The sequence below is a fragment of the Lissotriton vulgaris genome, chromosome 7 (assembly GCF_964263255.1).
Source record: "Lissotriton vulgaris chromosome 7, aLisVul1.2, whole genome shotgun sequence".
Classification (NCBI taxonomy): Eukaryota; Metazoa; Chordata; class Amphibia; order Caudata; family Salamandridae; genus Lissotriton; species Lissotriton vulgaris.
Window position 1 is genome coordinate 1,648,975,637 of NC_141695.1, and position 13,690 is coordinate 1,648,989,326.

The 13,690-nt window shown below is 45.2% G+C and overlaps 1 protein-coding gene across 1 annotated transcript in view; it reads right to left on the reverse strand.

Annotated features, from left to right (window-relative positions):
• The window catches only part of LOC147706203 (opsin-5-like), a 419,843-nt gene extending 412,253 nt beyond the window's left edge, over positions 1-7,590 (reverse strand). Inside the window, exon 1 of the mRNA XM_086929045.1 lies at positions 7,256-7,590. The gene's annotated coding sequence lies outside the window, so the exon portion shown is untranslated. The remainder of the gene's footprint in view (positions 1-7,255) is intronic.
• Positions 7,591-13,690: the final 6,100 nt, after the last annotated feature.

A 13,690-nucleotide genomic window follows, 5' to 3' on the forward strand; every position in this document is an offset into this window, starting at 1 on the left:
AAAGGAAAGTTTTTTGTTTTTTTTAATAATGTTTCCTCCCTCATGAACCCCCACCGCACACACCCTGCACCACCCACCCACGAGCCATGCCGGCTGCAACTCATCCAAACACATTTGGTGTAAAAATTGAAAGAGGCACAGCATTCTTGGTAACCTAGTCATCTTCTGACTTTTAATACATCCATTGAGATTGGCAGTTCAGTGTATGAGGTATCAGCGGGGCAAAGGTGACAGCTACGGCAAAATGTTATATTCGAATATTTGACCACATCATTTTTAGGCAGATATTATCCACCTGGTGGAAACCCCTAACAGAGCAATAGCTTTATTTAATTTTTGTAAGAGCACAAGCACATGGGTAGGTGATCATATATGTACACATTCTATTTTATTGTGTTGTATTGCTTCCGCGTGCTCGTCCTGTCAAGTAGACAATAATGGGGTTTAAGACAAAACATTGATAAGGCGAAGACAAAGCCCTGCCCCAAACCCACTATCCAATCCACCCTTTGCTAATGGATATGATGCTTGCTCTCAGCAGACCATATATAGCTATATATCACCCGACACACACTGCCAACCTTATCTACATAATACACCTTTCAGGTATTTCCAACACACCACTCGAAATATGTTATTGTTGTCAACTGACAGAGCAAACACTGAGTCTAAATTATCTACTCATAGGATATGGTGCTCAACAAAAACCTAATGTCATTCAGGCTTGGCCTGCCCTAAATGAACCCTAGCCTGGCTGTTTGGTATCTGGAGTAATGTAGTCAAAGCAGTGTGACACCACTCCTCTCCCGCCCCACTCTCCACACTCCCCCTGGCTGATTGTATCCGATTCCTGAGATCACACATAAATTCTCCCAAGGACGTAGCTCTGCGATACAGGCATTTTGGGCCAGATTTAGGTAAATAGTATTTACCGATTCTAAAATATCGAATTTTACGGATTCGATATTTTAGAATCGGTAAATGCTATGTAGCAAAAAATTCAGTAAAAATTACTGAATCGGTAAGATTCGGTGTTTACCGAATCGGTAAATACCGATTCGGTAAAATGGGGGACACATTAAAGGGTAACAGGGTGTCACTTTGACACCCTGTTACACCCCTGAATCGTACTTGTGTGCAGATGTGGCGCACATACATGCCCTAAGGCAGTGGTCTTCAAACTTTTTGATGCCGAGACCCTCCCATCAAAATGTTTTAGGCATAAGGACCCCCTCCCGATAAAAATTTCTAGAACCTGGTTGCACCTCATAAATACCAGTTTAACACCCAAATATTGCAATAAGCAACAAAAAGGGGACCACTTCACCTTCACAAAAGGTCTACAGAGTGGCAACACCTGTTGCTCCTTTTAGTAACATTTGAATCTTTTGAGTAATTTGTTTTAAAATCAGCAGATTATGCGGCAGATGATGGATTATGTGGCAAATGCGGCAAATCTATATTTATGCCAAAATTGCTGCGGCCGCACAATCACATAATTCTAGTGGCCCTGGGTATAAAAGCTGTAATGCATGGGCTGATACTTTATTGCATGACATTAGAAGAAAACCATACTATATTTCATGGGATGCTGACAGCTTCGCATTTACAGCTGCATGTGACTGGAAGTGGCTAAACATCATTTATCGTAATTAAAACATACGTATATTTGTTAGGTCTTTCACCGTGAGGTAGCTACAAATAATAACGAGCAGCTTCAATTAATAATAAATACATTTTAAGAAGTTGTTACTCAGTGGGAAATGCACTATAATAAATTATAAAACCTCTATTAGTTAATGCACTGCAAAAGTCTGTGTGAAACCAGAGAGCCACAGAATTAAATTGTGGTTGGTGCGGTGGAGAATAGTGACCTGTGTATTTTTAGTGCAATGAGGTCACAACCCGTGACAGAAAGCACTGTGAATATGTAAGTCTTTATTTTACACTTGCATTACACACAGTACGAGATAGACCGCTACAAAATGCAAAAAAAATATTTTACTATAAAATGGTGCTTCCAAAATGTATGGGCTGCTTCCAGAATATAGGTGCTTATTTATAAGCCCCTTGCGCTGCAGGTGCTTCATTTTTATGACCCTCTGGTTGTGCAAAATGCCAGACCCATATCTATGAGGCCACGCAAAGTCACTTTGCGTGGCTTTTCAGGGCCTCCTAGATATGGTGTAAAGCAACGCAGCGCAAGTCGATGCGTTGCCTTACACTGCATCAGGGCATTGCAGTGGGTTTTCCCTTGGGTTTTAACACATTCCCAGATTTACAAGGATCTGTAAACCTATGGTTGTGTCAAAAAGGTAAGCTGCCCCTGGAGATGCATAACGAGGAGAAATATCTTTATTTCGACTCAATTGTTTGCTCTTTCTATGTGTAGCACACATAGAAAGAGGAAAAAACCTCCATGGGTTGTTTTTGCGCAGGAAGGCATGCCTTCTTGCACAAAAACAATCCTGCCAACATTGTAGACGCCCTTGTATCATGGTGCAGAGGTGCCTGCATTGGTGCTAGGCACCAAATTGTGCGCCGGCAGAAAGGACATGAGTGCACCTTATCTTATAAATATAGTCAATTCCTGCTCTGTTGAATTGGTGTGGAGCAGTGCAGTACACATATTTGCAGAGCTGCCTTGCACCATTTTATTGTAAATAACACCCTTAGATTTTAGTAACATTCAGACCCTATGTAATGCTATTTTTTTTTACATAAGTGTCCCTTCAGCACATTCTCAGGGATAGAAAGCACTATGTAAATACAAAGACAATTAAACACACACACTTCACAGCTCTACCACTCAAAAAGTGATTTGATCAATTAACTGCAACAGCACTCTCCTGTCCTGAGAAATCAAGCCAGGCAGACAGCTAACACACCTTTCTGCCAGCGTGCTGCTGGCCTGAAAGAAATGTAAATGTGCACAATGAGTTAATCTGCAAATTCTTTACATTTGCAGATTAACTCATTGTGCACATTTGCATTTCTTTCAGGCCAGCAACACACTGGTAGAAATGCATGATTAGCGGTCTGCCTGGCCACGATTTCCCAGCTCAGGAAAGCCTTTTAACTAATCGTCTGGGCCGTTTTCTTTTTCCAAATGAAGTGCGCGACCCCCTTTCCATGCCTCCACGACCCCCTTGAGGGTCGCGCCCCACAGATTGAAGACCTCTGCCCTAAGGGCATGTATGTCTGCCACATGGCACAGTTGAAAATGCACTGATTTGCATTTTCAAAGGTATTCCTTATTTACCACCAACTTATAGTTGGTGGTACAGAACGAATCCTAAAATGGGAAAAGCACTCATTTGAGTGCTCCCTACATTGCAAATTCGGTAATTTACTGATTCCTTAAAATACCGAATCTGTAAATTACTGAATTTGCAATTTAGGCCACCTACATTCCAAATGCCCAATACCGGACGGTAACGGCCGAAATTCGGTAATTTTGGCTGTTACCGACCGGTATTGGGCCACCTACATCTGGCCCTCAGTCTTTATAAATTCGTATGCATTGCGTAATTCTTGTGTAGACCTCAAAGGCACATACTCTATGCATGCATAATATAGGTCTTCACCTCAAGGGCAATTACTCTACCTGGATGCTGCTGTGAATGGAAGTGCGGTTCCTCTCGCGGAAATGTTCCACGACATTGAGCCATGGTCCAATGCCAAGACACATGAACAGTGCTGCCAAGGCATCTTTCAAGCAGGCTGCTTCCAACATTCAAATACATGGATCAAGCTGACCTCCAAATGTTCTTTCCTTCTCAAGAACTCTACCACTAAGGGAATGACTCCTCAACCAGAAGTCAGATATACATTCCTGTTTCTGGGCTCAATGTAACAACTCCAGAGCAGTGGAGTAGCAAGGGAGCGAATACAAGCGATGAATGTTCCTACTCCAAGGAGGGTTAGTAAAACGCAACCACGATTGGGGTGCAACGGAACCATGGACTGTGGTGCCCCAGGAGTCGCTGACAAGCGATGAATGTTCCTACTCCAAGGAGGGTTAGTAAAATACAACCGCGATTGGGGTGCAGCGGAACCATGGACTGTGGTGCCACAGGAGTCGCTGACAAGCGATGAATGTTCCTACTCCAAGGAGGGTTAGTAAAATACAACCGCGATTGGGGTGCAGCGGAACCATGGACTGTGGTGCCACTGGAGCGGCTGACGCGACTGTAGTGCTGACATTACACCCCTGCTCCAAAATACTTGATCCAGTGATTGTCCCCTTTAGTCAGCTATTAGTATTAAATGATCATAGATGCAGATGAAAATGCCACTGTAAAACTATTTACCAGGTAAGGAGTGTCCAGAGGGAGGGGTGGGGGATGCGGAAAGGAGACCAGGTTAGCTGTATTCTCTCTAACAAACTGATTAACTTCTTCCTCTCTTCATTCGATGTTATGTGAAGTTAAAGCATTTTTAGTGGGTTGCATAGGGTCCTACACCCTCCAATGCATGAGCAACGGCTCTCTGATTACCGTGGACACAGGCAAGCTAATATCACAGAGGGCGAATGCATTTCCTGTAACAAGAAAATGTGTGCAACTCATATGGAGGGCCAGTGGAATTATGAGTTTCTGCAACTGCTGTGTTTTATACAGAATTATGAATTGACTGCATTTGCTCCTATCCATCATCTGCTTCACAGATTGCAGATTGCATCCGAAAATGAGTTTCTGGATCAAACAGGTCAAACTTTACTAAAAGGCGCATGTTTGGAATGTCAAAGGCTCAAGTGGGTGTCAGTCAGTCCTGCTGCCCTGAGCTGCTAAAGAAGGAATGCAGAATGAGGCTGCCCCTTCTATAAAACAGTTTTGCCAGCTACACAGTAACTTACACCAGTTGCTTCTTCCGATTGGTTATTTGCTAAATAAGTTTATTTTTAAATATCAGACTAACTGACTGATATTTTGAGTGCTTGATGTTTGTTTCTCCAAAAATGTGTATTTCTTTATTTAGTTATTTATAAAGTGCAGCTTAACTTGCAGGTTTGGGAGTGTTCTACCAGACCTCTCAACTCACCCTTATTGTAACTCATTGCACCAGCCCAATGATGGAGCGAACGTCAAAGGGATCACCCTCTCTGCAAAGACAGTTAACCCTAACAATATATTTAATCGGTGTTGATATAAATGGAGTCCCCTTCCAGAACCTCCCCCACCCACCCTTCTTGGAGATCTAAAAGGTTCATAGGTATGTTGTGCAGCCATCAATCATCAACAAAACAAAGAACAGTAGGAAGAGAGGATGATTTTTTTTAAAGTGGTGGAAGGAGAAATATGATCTGATATAATATGCATGCGTCTAAGTATCCATCTTATAAGAGAACTTGGAGCAACATTTTTCCTGGGGCATTTCTGCCAATTTCTAAAATGCAAATGCTAGGCTTGTCCTCACCACCTCCTACGACCAGCACTTTCTATTAATTTGGTGGCATCATTTACTCACCTGGGGACATAGCGTAGCAGGGGAACATTGAAATTGTGGTGTGTGCTCATCGGTATGAAAGAATGCCTTTTGCCCACACTCCCATTACCGGTGCTTAATTTGTGCCAGTGGTTGCAAGTGATGAGCACCGGCACTCATTTTTTGGGGGATCAGGACTTAATTTTAATCATCAGACTTTGACCCTGACCAAGAGAAGCCAAAGGCTGAAGGGGGGAAGTAAGAGGACGATAACTCTAGAAAGCAGCCATGAGGTGGGAGAAAGAGATCAAAAAGAACATGGAATCTTTAACAAAAAAAAAAATCTTTAACAAAAAAAAGAACGTGGACGGGTGAGATAAAGAGACATTACGTGTAGGGTGGAAGAAAGGGGCGTGTAGGGTGGAAGAAAGGGGCGTGAGGTGGAAACAAGACTGGACAGCTGAGGTATTCAACAACCCTGGCATTTGGCAGTGATTTATCGGAAGATTTGGGACTCTGAGCATATTTCTTTGTTTTGTTTTACAAATGTATCATGGCCATTGCAGAAGTTTGCAAACAGATGTATCAGGGACATGTGGTGAATGTCAAACATGTCATACATGTCACAAATCCACAGAGGGGACTCTGGACAGGAGGCCTGAATGGCTCGATGTGTTTTTCAGCGCCTGGATACCCTCGTGGGTGACACGCAGCGCTCTACAAATCCACATTATATTACATTGCATTACATGAAGGCTCTCATTGACCCACTGGACTTTACCCCAAAGGAGAGGCAAGGTGTCCTTCCAAAGGGTGGCTACAAATGCATGCACCCAGAGAATCTGGCCATACCCAGGCTAACGGGGTGCCCTCATGCATACCCTGCACCCCAGCCATTAAGAGTGGCTAAGAACATGTGCCTGGACAGCGGAGCGAGCATCTATACAGCTGGGAATGTGATTACCAGAATGCTGTCTGCACTGGTCATGTGCCACACACCTGAACGCGCCACTTACCTCCATTTAAAATGCACTCTACGGGACAGTCGATGTAACCTTTTCAGTATTGCAAAGAAACAGGCGAATTAAAGTTCTATTCTATGCGCTGCTAGCATGAAAGGGAAAGAAGGAGAAGCAGTGGCGTCACTAGAATGGAATGTTAGGGAGCACACATTGTGCCACAGATAAAAGCTGAGGAAGACACCTACATAGGTCAATTGAAACGAGTGTATGTTCGACTTTGTGGATGGATGGATGGATGGATGGATGGATGGATGGATGGATGGAGGAGGGAAGGAGGAGGGAAGGAGGGAGGGATGGAGTTAGTGGGTGGGTGGACGGACGGACGGATGGATGGATGTATAGGTGGGTGGGTTGAATTGATGGATGGATGGATGGATAGGTGGGTGGGTGAGTGGACAGATGGATAATGGATGGATAGATAGATTTATTTATGCATTACTAGCAAGAAAAATGCTGCTTTACCGTGAAAGGTAGACGGACAAATGAATGTGTCCTGCAAGGTGCAGTTCGGTGCTTCTTTCCCAGTACATTCAACAGGTGTGCTGGTGCGGCGCAAGGTGGGCCAGATAACCAGAGCTAGGCACGTCTCCCACCTGTCCGTCCCCACCCCCAGCCCCGGGAGATGTCAGCAAGCAGAGGATTCGCCCACACAAGTAGTTGCATTTAACGCATTTGAATAGCGGAGAATCGTGGATTTTCTCCAAATGTCATTATGACAGAAAACAACAGGTTCAAACTAGTTTACGCCGCAACAAAACTTCAGTTAACAGCAAATTCTACAAAATAAAGTACAGAAAACTCTTTACCTTACAAGTATACGAGTTCCTCTTGACGGGAGTTAACTCATTTGTAGAAGTTTAATTCCCTGGACACAGCTCTCTCTGTACCCAAGTCACCCGGAGCGGCATCCCAAAAATGTTGCTGGACAATTATCCTCGCTTTTGACCCCAGGATGTCGCGTGTCGTGCATGACGGCTCGGACACTCCTAGTTTGCGTCACGTCGGCACCCAGAGGCGCAAAAGCATGGTAATTTTACCTCCGAACGCTAATTAAAGGGCCTGGAAATGTGCTGTTAGCAGGAGAGGGCGGGTAGGCGGTGTCCTCTCCTAGCGCCTGAAGGGTGCCACGCAGTGGCTCTCTAGGCGCTCTGCTGCCGGATCTGCCGCCTTTGAGACATTCCTCCCGGTCCGCGCGGCGTGTCCAGGATCGCGCGCTGAGTAAGGAGCAGCCGGGAGCAGCGCGTGGCGCTGTCCAGTCCCGCTACAGTGGTCCGCACTGCACCTCGCACTGCACGCTGCACCGAGGGCTGCAGCAGCACTGGCGGCTCTGCTCATCTCGCAGCGCGCGCTGCATTCTTATTTCTGAGAAAGGGGCGAGCGCACGCACTCTCATCTGAGAAGTTTATGCAGTGCCGACTCTGTCTCAACCATGTGAGCAAAGGGGGGAGGGGGGTATCAACAATGTATACTAGGGCGGCACTTCAAGGTAAGCAAGCGACCTATGCAAAACATCCACCGAAGGACCAGTGTTGGGGGGAGGGGGGGGGGGGGCAAGGGGTAGGGACCCGGGACATACATGCACTAAAGGCTTAATGTGCAGGAGGAGCACCCAGGTCTCACGTGCATCAAAAGCTTAGAGTGCAAGGGGAGTGCCCAGGTCATGCATGCACCAAAGGCTGAGTGTGCAAATGAAGCCCCCAGGTCATGCATGTACCAAAGGCTTAATGTGCAGGAGGAGCACCCAGGTCTCACGTGCATCAAAAGCTTAGAGTGCAAGGGGAGTGCACAGGTCATGCATGCACCAAAGGCTGAGTGTGCAGGAGGTGCACCCAGGTCTCACGTGCATCAAAAGCTTAGAGTGCAAGGGGAGTGCCCAGGTCATGCATGCACCAAAGGCTTAATGTGCAGGAGGAGGACCCAAGTCTCACGTGCATCAACAGCTTAGAGTGCAAGGGGAGTGCCCAGGTCATGCATGCACCAAAGGCTGAGTGTGCAAATGAAGCCCCCAGGTCATGCATGCACCAAAGGCTTAATGTGCAGGAGGAGCACCCAGGTCTCACGTGCATCAAAAGCTTAGAGTGCAAGGGGAGTGCCCAGGTCATGCATGCACCAAAGGCTTAATGTGCAGGAGGTGCACCCAGGTCTCACGTGCATCAAAAGCTTAGAGTGCAAGGGGAGTGCCCAGGTCATGCATGCACCAAAGGCTTAATGTGCAGGAGGTGCACCCAGGTCTCACGTGCATCAAAAGCTTAGAGTGCAAGGGGAGTGCCCAGGTCATGCATGCACCAAAGGCTTAATGTGCAGGAGGAGGACCCAAGTCTCACGTGCATCAACAGCTTAGAGTGCAAGGGGAAGTTCCCAGGTCATGCATGCACCAAAGGCTGAGTGTGCAAATGAAGCCCCCAGGTCATGCATGCACCACAGTGACCAAAGGCTGAGTGTGCACACATGCCCCAGATGCTTAGGTGCATATTACAATAAAATGTCAGAGCGCGGAGGTGCACCAAATTTGGCACCTGCGCTCCAATATTTTAAAAAAATACAGGGATGCGCCGAATTCACAAGAATACTGCGCATCCCTTTGTTTCCCCATTGTGCTGGTGCCAAAAAAGCTGTCTAGCACCAGCGCAGGCTCCCTACCGCCATCTTGCAAGGGTGTCTGCGCTACAGGGACAAATTATTATGCATACGAAGGGACACCGTCCTGCACATAAACAATCAATGATGGCAATTTGCACCTTCTATGTGTGCTGCATGCAGCACACATGGAAAGAGCAAAAAAGGAGGAAAAATGAATAATTTCCATTCTAACTCCTGGTATTCCTTGGGATGAGTTTTTGGCCCTGCCTCAGCCTTGTAAATCTGGGGCAGCGTCAAAAAGCAATGGGTGTTTTGGTGGAAGGCTAGAACAACACACATTGCATGCCCCGTTGCCACAGCGGACTGTAACACAAAGTGACTTGGTGCCATCTTGTAAATATGGAAAATGGCGGTGCACCACCAGAACGTCAAAAAAAGTGATGCTGCAGTGGTGATGAGGGCTTGTAAATATGTCCTAGTGTAGGGAGCACCCAGGTCACGCATTCACCAAAGCTGCAGTGTGCAAAAGGGAATAAGAAGGTCATACGTGCACCAAAGGATTAGCGCGCTAGGGGCAGCACCCAAGTAATTAATGCAAGAAAGACGCAGCATGCAAGGGGCTGCACTTAGGTCACGCATGCACCATAAACTTAGGGGCTTATTTACAAGCCCTGCGCACCACTGGTATGCCACATTTTCCCATATTAAAAGAGATGCACTGGCAGTGCAAGCGAGCGGCTTGTAAATAAACCCCTTAGCATGCATGGGGAGAACCCAGGTCATGCATGTACCAAAAGATCAGTGGGCAAGGGGGAGTACCCAGGTCATGCATGCGCCAGAGGCTTAGTGTGGAAAGGGAGCACCCAGGGCACGCATTCACCAAAGCTGCGGTGTGCAAGGGGGAATAAGAAGGTCATAAATTCACCAAAGGGTTAGAGTGTTAGGGGCAGCCCCCAAGTAACGAATGCACCAAAGGATCAGTGCACAAGATGGAGTACTCAGGTCATGCATGCAAAAATCTGAACAAACAAGCATAGGCCATGTGCTACTGTGAGGTGCCGACATGTGGAGTTATTTCTTGCTGTGTTTATTCATAGTAAGTTAGCAAGTTTGTAGATTTATATAGTGCAGCTTATCAACTGTAAAAGTATCAAGGTGCTGTCCATGAACACAGGGATATTAAGGGATTTAACCAAGATCACAGGATGTTGAGCTGATGTCGGATGGTTTAACACAGCTTCAAGGATCCACATTGAAAGGGCTAAAAAAGCAGGGCGTAGCTTGGTCGGTAAGATTGGGGGCTGTAAGCTTCAGTTTTTCCAACAATCACTCTGGCTTATCTTGTTAAAATACATTAGGAGAAGCAGTGCACAAGGGGGGCTTAAGAGACAGTGGAAATAGAGAGGAGTGCGGATTGTTAGGGGTACGTAAAACACAATAGTTTCAAACGAACCAAGTTTTAAGGCAGACACGAGCAAGATAGAATGGGTGTGTTTATGTGTGTTGTTGTCTCTGTATGCAAGTAAAAATCGAAGGTGAAATCCGACAGACACCGCACTACACCCGACTGAAAACACCTGCACACAAGTATTCACTTCAGAATAAATTTGTAGGGGGTGTGTGTAACACATCCAACACCCCCAGGGACGTTTTAAGGATTTATGGGGCCCTGGGACAAATGTATTTTGGGGCCCCCTGTTCGGAACAGCTTTGATTTCATGATCCAGTTTCAGCTCTTTCATACCCTCTTTGGTCTAATTCTAAATGTGTGTACATCTGAAATTCAGAGATACTAATGTGTGTTTTCAGTATTGGAACATAGCAGCAGCTCATTAATATTACTGCAAATAATCTCTGTGACACCCTCCCATTTCTCATATGTGAGGTCTTACATTGATTTAAAAGAAACCTTTTATATGGATGCTGTATGAAACATGAACACATTTCTTCTGCAAAATGTCTGTGATAGACTCTCAAATATTAAAAATAAATGATAGAAAATGGTATTTACAACTATCTGTTTAAACATTATTCATGGTCATCAGGGCAAGACTCTCTGCAGAACATAGCTGGTTCTTTGGGTGGGGGCTGAAAGGCTGGGGCTCTGGGCAAGAGCCCACTTTCAATCGTCTCTCAACAACCCCTGAAGCTACGCCCTGTAAATAGGAATAGGGAACAAATCCTACCAAACATAGCCAGGTACAGAGAGTTAATAAGAGCACGTACTATGTGGAACATTACAAGTACACTTGCATTTTTCTTCCACAGGACCTAAAAAGAGCCCATTCATATACCAACAGGAAATTTACTGAATTTATATAGGCCAGGATCCAAGGTATGAAATTAAGGTATGTCCAGAATCCTCGGACATGCTACATGTGCCTTAGCTCATGCATGCTGAACTCAACTTGAAACCAAGAGGTAATGTCTCTCCACACACGGCATGGCGTGAGTGGCAGCTGTAATCATTTGAAAAGGTGAATATGTGGTGAGGAACTAGCCTGTTCTTCAGGATGTAGACTTCCACAGTATAAGAGAAGGGAATATGTAAGGCCTTGATGCATCATTGTTATTTTGTTGAAAAGTATTGCAAAAAGGAGACACTGTTGAATGGTATTATGGAAGCCTCTGTACTGCAGAGGTGAGTTCTGAAGAACAGAATAAACTAATGGGGCTAGGTTGGAAGAAAGCAAATTCCAAGGGTCTCTAATGGAACTAATGTATGTATTTAGAGAATTTTATATAGAACAAACATGACCCATGTGTATCAGAGCGCTGTACAACATATCACGTTTCACCGACATTGCACAAATAGAATAGGATAATATGCTCACTTCCATATTCTACCAAGTAGAAATGATAGAGCAGGCTCTGATTGGGAGTGTGCCCTCTATGCTCTGTGGAGCCTGCCCTAGAGTTCTTAGTCCAGGAATCTGTATTAAAAATCCTTATAAGCTCTTTCTTGAAGGTGCATTTTGAAGGGTGTGACCTTATAGCCGGAGTCAGAAGTTCCATATGATCGGTGCAGTTCCAGAGAAGGTGTGAGCATAGGTCTTCTTATTCCTGAATCTGAGATGTTCTAGTAGGACCGAGTGTGCCTTCCTTAAGGTGCGGCAGCCTCCTAATATAGTGATCTTATTAAAGAGCTAACTGGATGTGTTGTGACGAAGGGCCTTGATTGTCAGTCATGCTATTTTCATTTGGATCCTGCCTCTAATTGGAGACAGTGGAGAGACTTTAGAGAGGGGGCGATGTGGTCAAAAGACCTCTTACCAATCTAGCTGAAGTAGTAAGGGTTGCCTTTAGCGGTGCTAATACAATCATTATCTGGGATTCGTTTGTACTCAAATGCACCAATGGGGCATGGGGCGGGTTAAATAGCCACACTTTAATATATCCAATTAGAATATCATTGGAAGCACAAAAGGGAAAGGACTGTGAAACAAGGGGTGAAGCACTTAAAGCGAGTTTACTAGGATCTAATATCTGACCTTAAATATACGTGCTGGAACGTAGGAGGCCTTAATCAGACCAGGAAACGACTGTTAGTAATGGAGGATTTTTGCTCCTTTAAACCCCATATATTGTGTCTTACAGAGACACATATAGCTTTCAAGGATAGAAAACCGCTCAACCAGATGGGATTTGACATATTGGTATGCACGACACAGGTAGTTTCCATTCGAGGGGTAGCTATATTAAAGTCGAAAAACTGTAGAGCAACAATAATACGTACACTAGCCGATTCTAAAGGTAGATTAGCAATTGCTCAAATACTTATTAGGGGATGAAAAACTACCATATGTGTGGTTTATGGTCCAAATACTGATTGTCCAGAAACTATTAATTTTTTATGTTCTGAACAGTTGGACTGGGTTGGTGACTTGATAGTGAAGGGCGATTTTAATTGTATAATTGACAGAAAGATCAATACTACCAATAAAGCACAACGGGTTAGAATGGGTAGGACTAGGACTGCAATTTTGGAACTCCTTCATTTGCATCAGTTGGAGGATGCTTGGAGGAGCCTAAATCCAACTGATCCTGGGTTCACATTTTTTTCATCCCCACATAAACATTATTCCTGAATTGATATGATTTTTGGTAAAAGAACCATGCTGGATAAATCAACTATCAAAGACTGTCCAAAGATTACTTCAGACGACAATCCGATGATGTTAACTGTACAGATTGTATGGGCGATAAGGAGCCTTTTAGGGATTTCACATTCCCTAGACATATATTAGGTAACCCTGAGTATGGGAAATGTATGCGGGATACTTTACAGGAATACCTAGAGAATAACAGGGGTACTGCGGCTATTGCAGTGGTATGGGATTGTTTGAAGGCGTTTGTTAGAGGGGCTACACTGTAATTTATTGAAGGCAGAAGCGTCAGGCTAATAGGGAGAAGGAGCAGGAACATAAGCTGTTATTGGAGCTAGAGCAGCAACATGCAAGAGCTATTGTATTAAAAGATGCGGCGGGGGGCGTGGCCAAGATGGCGGAGTGAGCGGACCCTTCTTCCCGCAGCTCCTCCGGCCGAACTAGGCCCGAGCCCTTTTTCGGCAGCTTCTCTCCCCCCGCTGAAGCTCAGCGGCCGTGGGACGGGTGGCGGAAACCTTGCTGCATGCACGGGTGTTAAAATTGAGTCCCGAGTGC